Here is a 15,223-nt window from a genome sequence, read left to right as displayed (position 1 = left end):
TAAAGTCCATAACTTTGCACAAAGTAATGTCCTACAGCGTCGTTTGTAACCAATCATCTTCTGGCATTGTCTTGCTGACCTCAGTAATGCAAGTTTCACCAAAGGCAGCGAGGCATTCCTCACAACAACAACAAAATTTCACCAAAGAATTATTTCACCTGCTAGGTTAGCATGCATAAGCTTTCCTTTTTATGATTAACCCCTTCGCTGCGGCGGCAATTCCGCCGCAGCGCTAGAGGGGGGGGGCCGAGCGGCGCTCGCATGCTCGTGACGGAGCCGCTCCGTCACGAGCCACGGTTGCGCTGTGCTCATGACGGAGCGGTTCCGTCATGGCCCCGCCTGCTTAATAGAACGCGCCACACAGGCGCGAAATCAGCGCCACTCAGGCGCGGCGGCAGGGCCATGACGGAACCGCTCCGTCATGAGCACAGCGCAACCGCGGCTCATGACGGAGCGGCTCCGTCATGAGCATACAAGGGGTTAAAGCCTTATTACGAGTTTGGTGGTCTGACCGCCGTAGGTTTGCGTCCGCCCCTGCCAGCAGCCCACAGTGCTGGTTGGTCCGAATGACCGCTGTATTCTGACTTGACCACGGGCTGGTGTTGTGGAGGTGGGAATGGTGCAGTAGTGGTGAATACTATTCAAATATGTATTGATGCCTATGTGTGCATTTTGACTGCAGATGCACTGGATGCACACAAATGCATGATGTATGTGGAAAAATACCATATACCCATTACCGGGGTTCTGCACATATGAGGGCAGTCCTTGCAATAGGTATATGGTTCGAAAAAGACTCACCTGTAGATCACCGCAACCAGGGTCATAATCCTTGGCGTGAACATCCAGCTGTGAATGGGGAACCTGGAGAAAGGGATCCACGTCGGAATCTGCCTGGTAGAAGAAGAAAGGGATAAGTATGGACCCCCAAACCCTTTCTCACCACCACCTTGAAGCCAGCAGTTGGATCGTCATGGTCCGCCTGTAGAACACGCAACTTGTAATGTGGACAGCGGAGCATCTCTCCTGTGCCACCCTTTGGCGGCTGCCTTTCCCTGACCACGAACCTGGAGGTGAGCGATCTGCTGGAGGTCTCAGCAATTCTGTGGCGGTCTTTGCAAAGCTGATCTTCCCAACTCATAATACGGCGGTTGGACAACCGAGCTCACCGCGCTCAGACCTCCACCTTCGATACGGCGGTCTGCGGGACTGCTAAATTCATAATAAGGCCCTCAGACTCAGCTTGACATACAGACCGTCATGCAAATGTCACAGTACTTTCTTTACAACTTTGTCTCTGACAAAATGATGCTCCCAAACCTTCTGAACTCACATGAACTGTGATAATATTCAGCACTAAGGGGGTCATTATGATTGCGGTTTTTCCGCATCCTCGGGGCCGGCGGAAGCCACCGCCGGCCCCGAGGATGCGGAAAAACCGCAGCGGACTGACCAAAGACCCACCGCCAGATTAGAATGGCTGGTGGGTCCTGGTTTCCGTCCGCAGCTTTTCCGGATTACAACCGCGGCGTAAAAAGCTCTAATATGGTGACGGTGTCTTCCAGACACCGTCCACCATATTAGGATGGCCAGTAAATTATGCTTTTCCCCGGCGGGGTGCACATGGGGGGGTACCTATGGTACCACCCTCATTTGCATGCAGAAAGCGGTGCCTGCCTCTTTCTGCATGCAAATGCAATGCGTGCATTTTTAACATTGCCGCGGGTGCAGCTTGAAGCTGCACCCGCCGCAATGTTAAAAATAGAGGATGTGACCGCCAAGGTGGCGGTCACATCCTAATTGCACAGGAGGGAACTCCGCATGCCATGCGGAGGTTCCCTCCTGCTCTGGGGTCCTAATCGACCCCTTAGTATGAGAAAGGAGTCAAAAGGAAAGCATTAATTATTTTATTCTTCAATGTACAAAACGTTTCTGTATGCTTTTCTTTCCAAACAAACTTGCTTCCCTTCTTTAACAGAACTCCAAAAGAAGCAACATTTTTGGAAATATTTACAAATCTACACTAAAATTCATAATTTTCCCAAAAGTTCTGAGTCGGGCCTTTTTTGCCTGCTGCTGCAAAGCCTACCAAAAGATTTTTTTTTGGGGGGGAAATTACACTTTCCGGTACTTTTCCCCCCAAATATTCTACCTCAGACACTAAAGGTCACCCTCCTCTCAATTAAAATAGTCAAAACCTCATCTAAAATTGTGTTGTGTCCCTCCACTCACTCTACAAATATAAAGATGGCATCTTGGAACACCACTACCCCATGAATACTCCCAAATAAACAATGCATATGTTTTTGGAAAGCTGATGTGGTCGGGAGGAGTTCAAATGGTGTTTGGGGCCTTACTCCACCTGCAGGCTCCTGCCTGTGCCTCAACCCTGGTGGTACAGTGGGAGAGCCTTGCTCTTCTACTGGTTCCACTGCTGGCTGTGCTGCTTTGTGCCTGTTTTTCTGTTGTTTTCCTGTCTTTGCTATTGTGCCTGTTTTTCGTTCGTTTCGCTCTGTCTTTGTTATTGTGCCTGTTTCTCTGTCTGTAGATATTGTGCCTCTGTATTTCTATTTGTTTGCCTTGTCTTCCTCTGTTTTTTCTGTTTACTTCTGCTTGTTTCCCTTTCCCGCAACTGCTGCACTCATGGCCCCTCCCCCTGCCGTTTCCAGTTCCCACCTCCTAGCTGCGCTTCCCTCCCCTTCCCTATTTAATAGCAGCTGCTGAGCGGCCGTGCAGCAGGCATGCTGCTGATGCGCTGAAGGTGCGCCAAAGGTAAGCCCGTCTGCACCCGTCCGTGACCCTACCATGACCAGCACCAGGGACCCAGGTTCTCCAACCACCCACTACTATGACTTAGCTGCCCTCCTCGCACTCAAACCGGGAAGGAACAACAACTGCTAGCTATCCATGCCGAACACCACCCATGGATAGTTCTCCTGCTGCCACTGCTGCTGAACCTTTACCACCCTCCGCACCACCACGGCCTCCGCCCCCACGCCAGAGGCCAACACCAGTGAAACCCTGAAGTGCATCCTCCTCAATGTGTTCTCCCTACACAGACATGCCAGAGAGATCTGGGACCTCCTCGACACCCTCTCCCCAGATGTCGCCTTCTTCATGGAAACCTGGACCAATGCCTCCTCTGCCCCGACATTGCCACCACCATTCCCGGCGGCTACAAGATCCAGAGGAAGGACCACTCCAACCACCCAAATGGAAGACTCGTCATCACACAAAAGAGCTCCCTCCGACTCTCCACCTCCACCATGAGCGACCTCTCCACCGCCACCGATCATTTTCACTTCAAGATCCAGACAGCCCTAGAACCACAATTTGTGGCACCCTCGCATACAGACCCCCAGACCTTGCGCTTAGTTAGCCTCTACCATTGCCGACCTCATCGCACCCCAAGCCATCGCCTCCATGGACTACATATTCATCAGAGACCTGAACTTCCACCTTAACAACCTCAGCCACCCCAGCTCCACCACCCTCCTGGACAACCTCACCAACATCGGACTGAAACAGCTCAACACCATCCCCTCCCACAAGGCAGAACACACGCTCTGCCCCATCATTTCAGGGGTGGAAATCATCCACACCATGCAGCCCCTCTGGATGGACCACAACTGCATACACTTCTTTATCCACACCACCACTGCTCTCAAACCCACTCCACGCCGTCCACGAAGGAACTTGAGCAAGGTCACAGAGGACCACCTCACCTCCACCCTCCTCCACAACTGCCCCTGCGGCGACCAACGCCAACTCTGCAGCCATGAAACTACACCTGTGGATCACCAACTGTAAAGACAAGCTCACACCCCTGCGCACCACTGACAGACAACGTCCCCTGAAGGCCACCTGGTTCAACACCGACCTCGAAGAAGCCAGACGCTCCTGCAGACGTCTGTAAAAATTATTAGGAAACAGCAAAACCACTGAAGATCTGACCACCTATAAGAACACCATGACAGAATACCACCAATGCATAAGATCCACAAAGAAGACCTTCATCCGAAACAAAATCCTCACCAACTCCAGCAACTCGAAGGAACTCTCCACATCATCCAGCAATTCACCAAACCCCGGACATCACTCCCTCCCAGGACCTCGGAAACAAGCTTGCCGCCTACTTCCACCTGAAAATCAAGGCCGTCCATGACAACTTCAACGAGCACCCTTCCCTACAGCGATGACAACTGACCTACCATCACCGCCTCGACATCTGCCACCACCAAAGATATTACCACGACCACGAGGAGCACTCCCTCAGGAACCCCCATGAACCCCTGACCCCGCACATCTTCCACAGAACCGCTCCTGCCTTTGCACCCGAGCTACGTTGCACCGTCAACGCTTCCTTCAAATTCGGCACCTTCCCTGATGACTGAAAATCTGCAGAAGTCAAGCCCCTCCTCAAGAAACTCTATGCAGACCCAACAGACCTGTAGAACTACCGACCCATCTCTATCCTTCCCTTTGCAGCCAAAGTCACTGAGAAGATCGTCAACGCACAGCTGACAGTCTTCATCAAAGACCCCACCCAATCTGGGTTCCGTAGCAACCACAGCACTGAGACCGGCCTCCTCGCTACCACAGATGGCATCTACATGCTCCTCGATCAAAGCCAAACCACAGCCCCCATCCTACTTGATCTCTCCGCAGTCTTTAACACTGTCACCCACTGCACTCTCACAGCCAGACTCCATGATGCCGGAATACAGGGAACCGTCCTTGACTGGCTCTGCTCCTTCCTCAGCGGCAGCACCCAAAAGCATCAGACCCCCGCCTTTCCTCTCCAAACCCACAGAGATCAACAGCGGAGTACCACAAGGTTCATCGCTCAGCCACACGCTCTTCAACATCTACATGGCCCCCTTGCGGCTATCATCTGACAACATGGACTCAGCATTGTATTCTACGCCGATGACACCCAGCTCATCCTCTCCCTCACGAAGGACCCGAAACCACCAGATTCAGCTTCCAAGATGGAATGAAAGACATTGCAGCTTGGATGAGCAGCAGCTGTCTGAAGCTCAACTCAGGGAAGACAGAAGTCCTCGTCCTTGGACTAACCCTCTGCTTTCTTTTGGACAACTCCTGGTGACATTCTGCCCTCAGCATCCCCAACCCCCATGGAACCTCGGCATCATACTTGACTCCTCCCTCACCACGACCCGACAGATCAACGCCTTCACCTTCACCTGCTTCGACACCCTCTGCATCCTCAACAAGACCTTCAAGTTGATGCCCCTTGCATCCAGAAGACCGTCACCCACGCACTGACAACAATCAGACTGGACTACAGAAACACCCTCTATGCTGGAACCAACAAATCCCTGCTACCTAAACTCTAGACCATCCAGAACACCGCAGCCAGACTTGTCCTTGGCATCCCATGACATGAGCACATCACCCAACACCTATGAGACATCCACTGGCTCCTCGTCCAGGAAGAGAGTAACCTTCAAGCCACTCACCCACGCCTACAAATACCTCTACAAGTCCGGCCCCAAATACCTCAACGAAAGAGTCTCCTTCCACATACCCAAAATGAACCTCTGCTCCACTGACCTTCCCCAGCAGAAACCCCACACATCCTCCGAACCTGAGTGGACAGGAAAGCCTTCACCTGCATCATGGGCACAGCCTGGAACGAGCTCCCAGTCAACATCATGCTACACACTGTCAGGAAGAGTCTCAAGACATGGCTCTTTGGCTGAACCGGAGCTGCACCCCCTTGCCGACCCCAGCGCCTTGAGACCCTCACAGGTGAGTTGCACGCTTTAAACCCCCTGATTGATTGATTTATTGAGGCTAGCCTGAATCCAGTGGCACAGCAAGCAAGAGACCCACGTCTGGACATACACATCCCACTTAGGTTGACAAGTGTTGCAGCACCAAAATATGGATGGAATGCTGAATAAAGCAAACATTCACCCCCAGTCAAGGGGTCTGGGTTAAATCCATTGCTCTTTTTCTCACTAATCCATTCCAGTTTGGACCCTGCCATATGCAAATCAGTCTTGACTGCTCTGCCTGGGAACAGTCTAGCCCATACTGCCAAGCAGGGTTCTCCCTGGACCAAAAAAAGCATCCTGGTACCTGTTTCAGAGTATCACTCCTCACCAGCCTGACACAAACCCCCCATCCAAACAGCTAGTTGCCCACTACAGGTGAGTGCTTAGCTTCTGATATTGGTCTCTCGATCAGATACTCTGGCTTATCTGTGTTGCAGACCCTGGATGTCAGTCCAGTGTCTTGCAGAACTTCACAGCTTTGTGGTGCTTTGGTGATTTCTTTCAGTGCTGCATGTATTCACGGTGTTTACTGACACTCCATGTGTATTCATGGAGTTCATTTATCTGACCAGTTCTGGGCAGGTCTACCCTTTCTTTCTAGTGCCAGACAGACTGGCCCAGCCATGGTCTTTGTCATCATTGTGAGCAAAAGACCAGGTTAGTTGAGTGTCTCCTTTAATACCTGTTAACTGTGGGAGGTAGCCTCTCCTGGAGCCCTATGGGCCAAGAATGGGCTTGGGTATCCCTAGCTTCCGAGGGGTCCTCTATCTCCTCCTTTAACACTCCTCTTTCTTTTTTCTGTCCTCATTTTGCCAACATTCTTGTTTGGGTGTGCTGTTGATCCCTCTAGGTCTTACAGAAGGGAGGACTTGACCGGTGACCAATGAGGCGGTCTTCAGTAGTGACCCACAAGCATACCACTGTATCTACTTCCCTCTCCTGTGCCAGCTGATACCACCCATAGGAGATAATAGCACAGCAGGATGACTTTAATCATAGGACTCACGTTTCCTTTTCTCTCCACCCCACCAACCGAGCCCAAACTTTCCTCTCGCTCGAAGGGTCACATGCCATGTCAGACTCACTGTTAGAAATGGGATTTCGGGTTGGGCTGAGGCTTGCGCCAAAGTCAGGCAGAAACCACCACTCTAGTTAGGGTAAGGAAGTTACACCCCAAAGATAACCCCTGCTCACCCCCTTGGCAACGTGACACGAGCAGTAAGGCTGATCCCGGAGGCAATGTGTAAAGCATTTGCGCACGCACCCACCAGCAACAACATCCCGGCCCCCCACAAAAGGAACTCCACACAAGGTTATATCAAAAATAGCCTTTGTATTATCAAAACACATCATAATCATAATCACAGGATGTACATTGTGCCAACTGGCATGGGCAATATTTACAAGGGATTATGCACACCTGACAGGGCCACATGGACCACTGTCAGGATCATCACAAAGGGAACTTGGAAAAGGTGAACTAAAACATACAAGTAAAAATAGGTCATAGAACGTACAGTCAGTAAACACTGATAATCACTGCACTTGCAACAGTCTGTGCCATGAAATCCATCATACACAGTACCTGATCAGTCTAACTACATTAGACCCTCACCACCTAAGTAAAACCTTACACTAGGGGCGTAAATCACACAGGGAAGTATAATCTCCCTAACATAAACCTAAACAGGTAAAACAACCTCCTATGCCTACATCATATCTAGAGGCATCAAACACAGGGTGTCAGCAAAACATACTACACACAGTACATTTCCTAACACCCAAAGCATTAGCACATAAATCACATTAAAGTTGAAGCTGCCCACTACTTGCTGGGCAGCTGGGAACAATGAACAGGGCCTAAGCACTGCAGCTGGCACTAAGTGCTGCGCAGCGAAGGAAGGGGCAAAGGAGTGTGACTCAATCCTGAGTCCAAAGACATGTCCCTAGAAAGAAAAACCTAAATGGTGCAGCTGCCTACTACTTGCTGGGCAGCTGTAACTCAAAAACTGCGATAGGGGCCCTCACTGGCCCTTTAGGACAAGTTGCGCCAACGTTGGAGCCTTCCAGGCTCTGAAACAATACATGTGCCCTCTGGAGCACTCTGGATCCTCAAATACATAATGCCCCCAAAGGTTGGAGACTGAATTTGCCTGGGGCAATAAAGCATGGGCCCTTGGGGCCCGTTGGACAAGGGAGCCGCACGGGGCTCGAAAGCAATGGTGGGGCCTGGAACTAGCCTTGGGCCATCCTGGCCCCTTTTTCGAAAGACATGCCCCCAACCGGTGGAGCGGCCCGTTTCATGCGGGGGCGCTCAAGAAATAATGGGGCCATGCCCCCCCATGCCCAGCCCTCACTTACCGGGCTCCTGCATCGGGTGGACTTCTCTCCTCTCGGTCTCCTCTTGAGTGTGGCTGGGGCCGGCTTCGCTCCTCGCCGGTGTCCTGCTTCACTCACAGCACCGGGGCTCCCTTTTCACCACGGGAGCCCCAGAGGGGGCAGAGAACCGGTGCTGCCTCTACCGGCTGCCTCAAATCAACCAGGCGGCTTCTCCTCTTCTAGACGTGGGACTTCAGCCAATCCCAGCGCGGCGGCGGGCGGAACTTCCCCTTCCAAACCGGAAGTCCCGCCCAGCGTCAGGCACTACGGTGCCTGACTTCCTGCTTTTGGCACGAGGGCCGCGGCGGTGATTTTCGGGCATAAAGGAGGGGTGGGCACCCTCGGTTTTAAAAATAAATATCAGGAAGCGTCCATCAGTGGGGTGGGCACCCGAAATTGGACTCTGACATAAAAACGGGGTGGACACCCATAATTAACCCCACACCACCACGGGCATAATGCAGGGTAGGCACCTGCTATAAACACAAGCAGGACAGATCCAAAACAAAGCGCTTTCCAGGCGCTAAGGGAGACAGAAACCCTAGCCCCACAAAGCAACTGGAGCAAAAGGGTTTCCAAGAGGTCCTGGGCATCAGGTGGGGCAATGCAGGGCCCAGGGGCCAGCACACAGGGCACTCCATCAAGGAGACAGCCCCCATGGCAGTCCCTCCTGGGTCCCACTAGCAGCAAGCCCCCGCCTGTTAGGATGCAAGCCTGAACTCCAGGTATCCAGTCATCCAGGGGCTGGGCTGGGCAGGGCCCAGGGATGCAAGACTTCCCTTGGGCCCCAGAAGCAGCACGCCCCTGGTAGATTCAAGTCAGGAACAAGAACATTTTACATAAGGTCACAGCCTCTTTTTATACACCATTTCCTTTGTTTCCAAAGGGGCGAACCAGAGGCAACTGGTTCTTGAGCACTTTATTTTGCTCAGCCCCTCTGCCTATTCACAGGGTGGGTCAGGGACATCAGACACACCACAGCATTGTGGAGGGAAGGTCCAGCCCTATTCAGGTCCCAGGTGCACACCTCCCTCCCATCAACATGCAGATCTCTCCATTCACCCCCGGGGCAGACCCATCCTGATGGATGTACGACATTACAACGCGTACTTTTACAACGTGTGCCGTTACTACGCAACTTTTTCAACGCAAGTTGTTACAACTACTTGCGTTGAGGGGTGCTGGATAGTAAATATTTTAATTTACTATTCCAACTCCGGTCCCCATGGATAGTAGGGAAGGAGTTGGATAGTAAATTAAACTAATTACTATCCTGGAGCGCCTCCCAGCGCAAGTCGTTGTAACGACTTGCGTTGTAAAAGTTGTGTGGTAACAGTACCGCATTGTAAATCCTTCGTTGTAAAGGTTGTTCCCCCATCCTGACTCCTGGAGCCAGGTACACCAGCCAGCTCCAGCCAATCACAAGCTAGACAGTCAATTCACATTAACTGCACAGACATACCAACTTCTAGAAGTGGCACTTCCACACTAGACACAATAAATCCGCACACATCATTGCGCAGCATTCAATCTCACGAGTCCGCACATACCAAACTCGACCCTGCACTCCCCACACATCAGGAACCACCATGGACACACATATCCCCCATGCATTCCTATGGCAGGGCAGACCAATCTCACACACGCACTCAGAGAGCGCACGCACTTTACACTGGGACACAGTGTCAAAGTGCCCAAGGATCAGAAATCACTATAATTATGTAACATTAAAAGGCAAAAAGTTCAGGGGTGAACCTGCCAGAAGGGCCAAGTCCAACACTCACTAGTATATATTACATTTCTAGGGCACTCTATAAATAGCAATGAGCTTCCTGATTTCCATAGCCTGCATATCACCCGCCGGGCCAAGAAAATCACATACAGCAAAAAAATATTGTTACACCCTGAGGGCTGTCCATCTTCCTCCAAACTTAACACAAAAAAAATAAGCGAGTACAAACATTGATGTGCATCCTGGTTGTGTCCCTAATAAAGTCAGAAAAATGAGTTCCAATAGGAAGATATTTTTGGACAAGTCATGAATAAATGGATTTTGTCTGCCGCTATCAGCATACATCTAGGGCTGTTGTATGAGTTACTGGTGACCAATACACTCTATAGGCAATGAATACGTTATTTCTTTTAAGTGATGCCGGTTTAACTACTGTTTGTAGAATGCCATAAGAGTTCCGCACATTTTCATCAGATCTTCTCCTCCGAACTCATGACCCCAAAGTTTTGTAATTTCAGCTTCCAAATCATTATCTGTCTCCAAAAGGGCTCAATACGAAAGGGCATCTCGCCTTTCCAGTAATCTGCTCTTGTCACTTGACTAAATTTTGATTCTTCATCCTCCACCCATTCCTGTGTAGCCCACCAGGAACTTAATTGATAATATTTGAATCTAGTTCACTGCCCCTTACACGAATTATTAATAGTATCCCAACTTATCATGTTCGATCCCTGCTTAAGATCGGCCCAATAATATATGCCCCCTGATTTCAAAGGCTGGCTAAGTGGATCCCTCAAACATTTGGGGGTTCCGGGAGAATGCCACATTGGGGCATAGCTTGAAAAATAGTGAACTTTCAACATTTTCCGCACATACATCCATGTACTCAGTGCAGCCTTTAACTTTTTTAATTTTACTTTCTGAAAAAACTTGGATACTCCAAATTTAAAAAGAAAATCTCATTGTCCTTGCAGAATATCCTCTAGCATAGAATAAAAAAGTTAGCCTATAGAAGCCTTGTTTATCTTATTTGCCAACATACGCACATTTTTAAAAAGAAAAGCATAACTATATGCAAACAAATCTGAGAGTGCCAATCCTCCCACTTTTATTCTTCTCCTCATTTCTTCCAGGACCCTTTGATGCCCAAATGAAGCTACCTATTTTACCTTGGAGTCTAGCTATATCTTCTTTCTTGAAAATTAACGGAATAGAGTTAAAAAGGAAAGTGAGTTTTGGGAGAATAATCATTTTTATCGAATTCACCCAGCCGTGTATATTTAAGGGAAGATTTGCCCATTTTGACAATAGCCCTACCACTTCCTGACAATTTTTTTCCAATTAACTTTTGTAATATCTTTGGCCCTCTGTGTAATTAAAATCCCTAAGTATCGTATTTGAGCTTTTACCCCATGGCTATATGTCCTGATTCCACTCCATTATCTTGGTTTTATCTATATTTACTTTGTATCCAGATACCTGATCAAATATCTCTGCCTTCCTCATTAAGTTCGGAATTGCATCCTGCTGATTTAGTGTATATAAAAATAAGTCATCTGCATACAGAGCTAATTTAACCTAGAAATTATTTGAACTGAAAGGAAGGATAGTGGTATCTGCTCTGATCAAATTTTCCAATGGCTCTATATACAGGTTAAAAAGAAGCGGGGACAGAGGGCAGCCCAGCCTTGTCCCCCTAAAAATGTCAAACCAGTCAGACAACTCATCATTCACTGGAACCCTAACCTTTGGACCATAATACAACGTTTGCACTGCTGTACTATATTCTGTGGAAATCCAAAACTATGTAAAGACTATGTAAAGACTCCCATAAGTATGCCCAATGCACCTGATCGAATGTTTTTGCTGCGTCGACTGCTACTATGGTAAGAGGTACTTTTCCGAGTCTCTGCTATTTCTACCACTCCTACCAACTGAAAAATGTAATCTTTAAGTTGTTTCCCAGGAATAAGACCTGTTTGATTAGGATGGATAACCTGTTTTATTACTTTAGCAACCTGTGCTGTTATGACACCAGAAAATATTTTGTAATCCGAGTTCAATAGGGAAATCCGTCTGTACGAATCAACTCTCCTTGGGTCTTTATTTAGTTTTAAAATCAAAGTCACTATAGCCTCTGACCAAGACCCAGGAGAATTTTCCCCACTAATATAGATTGTATTATACAAAACTTTTAAAACTGGAATTACTATATCAATCATACATAGAAAAACCTCCACTGGGAGGCTATCTGGCCCTGCAGCTTTCCCCTTTGCCATTCTCTTGCACTGGGCTCTTAATCGGTATACACCTGTTACAACGCAACTTTTACAACTACCTACCATTACAACGCAACTTTTACAACGCATACCATTACAACGCATTGCGCTGGGGGGGCGCTCTAGGATAGGGAATAAGTTTAATTTACTATCCAACACCTTCCCTAGTGTCCACGGGGACTGGAGTTGGAATAGTAAATTATACTTACCACTATCCAGCACCTCTAAGCGCTATGCGTTGTAATGGTATGCGTTGTAATGGTCGCGTTGTAATGGTAGGTAGTTGTAATGGTATGCGTTGTAACGTCATACATCCACTTCATAAGCATGACTAAAGCAGAGCCCATTGTGTCCACAGGCATTTTTCTGATCTGGCTTGACAGTGAAGCTTTTGCCAGACAATTATTTGAGAATCACCAGGAGAGAGGGGGTTTGGCTCTGGCCACATGATGAGAGCCAGTAATGCATGTTTTGATTAGACAGAAGATGTGTGCTTCCATAAAAACGTGCTTATCTTCACACAGATCTGATAATTTAGTTTATTTATGCAACTACTTGAGCTTATATTTTCACGAGTACACACATGGCATTGTAAAGCTATTAAAGAGTCTTAGATAACTAGATATCATTTATGGTGTTTTTCTCTGGCAGAAGCACATATGGGAGGAGAGCAGTCATTAACCTACATGGATTTTTATATCTGGCTTGCTAGTGCAGCTGTCACTTTACTTTTTAATCTAGATCAATATATTCTACAGTTCTTTGCTTCAACACAAATTCAAATACATTCCCTTGCTTCCTACTTGTATTGCTTCACATTACAATACAACATTCCATTAAACCCAGACCCACTGGTGTTGCTAGTGCTTGTTATCACATGCCATCTACATAATCCACTACATATGCAAGGATGTATGTGCTTATGACATCTATGGGGCAGATTTACAAGAACTGGCGCATCTCTGCATATTAGCAGAGATGTGTCAGTTAAATTGTGTAGTGGAAAAGGATAGACAGATGCATGACGCATCTTTTGGTGGAAAGGGAGCGCATTGCTAGACTTGTGTCGTAAGCACGACGCAACTCCAGGAATGGTCAGGAATGCCTATTACTTTCTTGCTGCGTCACTCCTTATGCCTGCTTCAGCAAGGAGCAAAGTTCTGACGCAAGGGCATCATAAAAGTGACTCAGTGAAATCTTGCAGATGTCACTGAGTCTCTTTTACGAGGCTTTTTTTTACGTGGGAACGCCCACCCTGCATACATTATACCTGACACAGGTATAATGTAGTGCAGGGCTTTACAACGTGACAACTCTCCCTAGATGTGTTATGTTGTAAATCTGTCGCAAGGTGGCGCATTATTTATGGCGTCGCTGCATCACAGAAGTGACGCAACAGTGGCGTAACGTTGTCACAGTGGGAAACTGGCAAAGCACCCAGTTGGAGAGGAGTGGCAAAAACTGTTAAAAAGATGTGAGAGATCGGTTGGTTGCTCTCTCCACTTCCAACAGGTAAAAAGCATTGCCCACCCTCCACAAATGTTTTGCTGCTACCACTGCAGATCCCCTACATTCCAGTGAGGTGACAGTCGTCACACTCACCAAAAGGAGGGGCACTTGCGGTGTGTCACTCTGACTACAGTGGCCGGCTCTGGTTTCGCCCCATTTCATGGAAAGACCTCAATTCATATGCATAGTCTGAGGTCAAAAACACTACCTCTTACTATTGAGATTTTGATGTACGCACACTCTCAAGAGCCATGCAGGGGACCTTTCCATGTTCCTACAAATATTCTTCCATGCTACTAGGATTAACAAAATGAGTACAATCTTTAAAACAAGGGAAGATTCGCCTTACCAGAGCAGCTTTTATTTATTTATTGTCACTGCCGAATCCGCGGATTGCTCATTTGACTGCAACTTATCTCCTTTCAGAGGGATCTGAGGCAGCGGAGTGAGTATGACTGTGTAATAATATGATCTCTTGTTCTGCTTGCGTACGTCATCCGGCAATGTGTCGCTTTTTTAATGGTGTAATGGAATGTTTTAATCTGTTTGCTTTTATATATTTGACTGCTTCTTTTATGATCGTGATTGTGATCGAATAAAGATGTTTGAATTGAATTGAGTACACTTTTTTGTTTGATAGTTCTACATTGGCTGGGAAAAATAATTTAATCTTCCAAAATTGTTAAAATGAATACTACTGATTTAGGTTATAGTGCTGCAATCAAGAGATAACTCACTAATTCAAATAGTTGAAAGGGGTACCCTTGAGGTAGTTAGTAATACAAGAAAAGCTCCAAGAGATAACCATTTGATTTGCTGATCTGAATACTTTGAGTTGAGTAGTAGAACTAGGTAAGCGACAAAAACTAACTCACCCGTTTTTAAAATGAGGACCCTTCCATCGGGTAGAAACACTGGCCTGCCGCCAAGAGATCACCAATCAAGGAAGCTGGCATTAGTGCTGCTGAGATCTTGGAATAGAGTAAGTCCAGAGACGCCTCAAAGCATTCTTTAGTCTGCATATTCACACTATTTTAATCATTCTTTAAGCTTCTAGCTCATCACACAAAACATCAAAGAGATGAGTAGCTGAATGGTGCTTCATGCCTATACCTGCATGCCTGTCACCTTGAACAAACATTTCATGTGAGGAGGGGGCATGGCCTTGGAGGGGCGGTGCCTCGAGCCCAGAAGTAACTAAGAGGCACTTCTGAACCCCACCTTCAATACTCCTAACCCTCCCCCCTGGCCAGTTCAAAGCCTTAGAAAACGAGCTGGGAAACTTTAGCGCTGGGATACCCACTGGGTGACTACGCGCTCTACAAAACAATAAACAAACTAAGGATTTCAGTGGTTTTCAGCTCGTTTTCGCTGACACAATGTGATATCAGCTCCTCTCTGGGAGACCGTGTGATGGGAGCTGATATCGTGTGTCACACGGTGGCACCGTGTGAGTTGGAAGGTCTGTAACTGTGTTTTGTAAAAAAAAAGAATACATCACATTTATTAATTCTTCGTAT

This window comes from Lissotriton vulgaris, chromosome 2_1 (genome assembly GCF_964263255.1).
Source record: "Lissotriton vulgaris chromosome 2_1, aLisVul1.2, whole genome shotgun sequence".
NCBI lineage: Eukaryota > Metazoa > Chordata > Amphibia > Caudata > Salamandridae > Lissotriton > Lissotriton vulgaris.
The sequence above is the reverse complement of the archived record's forward strand: the minus strand, read 5'-3'. Positions refer to the sequence as shown.